Source organism: Myotis brandtii, unplaced genomic scaffold, assembly GCF_000412655.1.
Source record: "Myotis brandtii unplaced genomic scaffold, ASM41265v1 scaffold274, whole genome shotgun sequence".
Lineage (NCBI taxonomy): Eukaryota > Metazoa > Chordata > Mammalia > Chiroptera > Vespertilionidae > Myotis > Myotis brandtii.
Window position 1 is genome coordinate 3,765,593 of NW_005360425.1, and position 2,689 is coordinate 3,768,281.

Here is a 2,689-nt window from a genome sequence, read left to right on the forward strand (position 1 = left end):
CTCTCTTTTCCTCTCTTTTCCCTCTCCCTAAAAATCAATGGAAAAATATCCTTGGATGAGAAATAAAAAAAAAAAAGATAGTAATCTTTGAGAAGTTTCAAAACAGAAGGGAAAATAGAAAACAAGAAAGAGAACATATATGCATTGCCCATGGACTCACAGACAACAGTACGATGAAGGCTAAATGGGGGGGTAGGGGAGCGGGAGCTGGGTGGAGATGGGCAAAGAGGGGGTGGGGAGGAAGAGGGACATCTGCAATAGTGTCAACAATAGTGCGATGAAGGCTAAATGGGGGGGTGGGGGGGCAGGAGCTGGGTGGAGATGGGCAAAGAGGGGGAGGAAGAGGGACATCTGCAATAGTGTCAACAATAAAAAATTTAAATGAAAAGTAAATAAAGAACTACAATTTAAGGCAGTATGTATTAAGTGCCTTAAGAATTTTTGGTGAAACTTCCGTAACGCTGCTCCTATCAGCAAAGCAAGATCCTTAAGTTTGTCCAAAACAATGTCTCATTGGTTAGTTCCCATCAAAAACCTGCCTGGTGGATTTAGCCCCTCGGTACTGAGCCCTCGTTATGCGAAACCTCTTCCATTTCTTCAAGAACCAAAGGGAAACCCAGCCTTCCTGATGTACTAGGGGGTGGATGGCGAGGCTATAAATTTATTTGGATTTACGATCTGGCGCTCTCCCTTACCTCCATCTGTGCCAAACCAGCCGAGGACGCTCCTGATTAATCATCTGTGAAAAGGACATGACTGCAAGGTGCATGTTCTCACTCAAGTGCTTTCAACAAGACCCTGGGCGGTTCGTGGCGAGGCTTTCAGGAAGGAGCTGCTCACAGAGCATCAGATATTGGCCTTCCCTGAACCTCACCGCTGTCTCCAACTAGAATGGAAAAAATGCCTCCGCGATCGGGGAGAGTGGGGACGTTATGCAGGCTCCGCGGTCTAAGCCTCAGCGTGAGGCTGGGTAGCTGTCAGCCAAGCCACCCGAACAGGCGTGGGATGCGCTCAGAGACTTTAATCAGCCACCGGAGGCGGTGTGAGGTAGAGGGAAGAAGCAGGCTTTAGAGAAACAGTGGTTCAAGTTCAACTTTAAACCACTCAGACAGCGTGTGAGCCTGAGCAAGGTCTCTGGGTTTCAGATTCCTTTCCTAAAGAAGGAGAGAACCCTCACCTATAGAGTGGCTGTGGTAGTGAGCTTCTAAAACTCTGCCAACAACGCCGCCTCTTGGTATCTACATGGTCCTCTAATCTCCTCCCCTTGAGTGTACACTGTACCGAGTGACACAGAACAAGTGCAAGAGTGATGGGATGTCACTCCCGAGATGAGGTGACAAGGGATGGTGACTTCTGCCTTGCTTGTACTTCCTCGCTTGCCCTTCTCCCCTGCTGTGAGCTGCCCCAAGGAGCAGTCCACACAGCGAAGACCAGAGGGCAACCTCCAGCCAACAGTCCCCGGGGAGCTGGATGCTGCCAACAACCCTGTGAGTGAGTTCGGAAGCTGATCCTTCCCCGAGTCGAGCCTTCGTGTGACTGCAGCCCCGCCAGCACCCTGGCTGCAGCTTGTGAGAGGCCTGGTTGGTGGTTCCGGCTAAGCCATGCAGATTCCCCACTCACAGAAACCAAGAGACAGTAAGTGCTCTTTGTTTTAAAGCACTAGGTTTTGGGGTAACTTGTTATACAGTGACAAGGAACCAATACAGTGGTACTGAGGATTTCATAGGTACCGTGTACAATCACCAGGCCTTAACGGGTAGCTATTATCGTTAGTATGAGATGGACCAATTGCCTTCCAATCTGTTTGTAGAAAAGATGTGGCATGAAGACGAAGGGTGAGAGAAGAAGATGACATTTCCCAGGAAATCATGAACTAAGCAGAAGCTAAAAAGAGAAATATAGCCAAATGCCAACTATTTTGTAACGTGCGATCATCTCCCTTCTCCATGGTCCCAAAATATTTCATGTGCCATGATTATAGCACCAGCACACTGGCCCTATGTCATGCCGTTGTCCCCTTCTCCCTCCTGTCCTCACATATAGGGGCCATGCCTTCATTTCTTTCTTTCTTTTTTTCTCTCTTCCTTCCTTTCTTTCTTTTCTTTTCTTTTCTTTCTTTCTTTCTTTCTTTCTTTCTTTCTTTCTTTCTTTCTTTCTTTCTTTTCTCAGAGAGGAAGGGAGAGGGAGAGAGAGATAGAAATATCAATGATGAGAGAGAATCATTGATTGGCTGCCTCAGGCACACCCCACACTGGGGACCGAGCCCACAACCCCGGGCATGTGCCCTGACTGGGAATCGAACTGTGACCTCCTGGTTCCCAGGTCAGCACTCAACCACTGATCCAGCCAGCTGGGCGCGTGCCTTCATTTCTTAATCCATCTCCATCAAGCACCATACTTTTCAATAATGATAATGAAAATAGCCCATAATTGTTCTTCCTTCCGTTTTAAAAATTATGCTGGTAAGGGTTTTCTTCCCATCCTTTCCTATTAAAATCCTCCTTGTCTTTCAAAGTCCAGTTCACCGAAGTCCTTCTCTACATGGTCTGTCTGACTTCTAGTTCTTTTTAAAATAATAGTCACTCCCTCTATGATTCTTATCACAGACAATTTGTTTCTCCAATTAGTACTCACTTTACCTGGCTCTTTGTTAGAACTAGTGCATAGTTGTCATCTCTCCCTTTAGAGG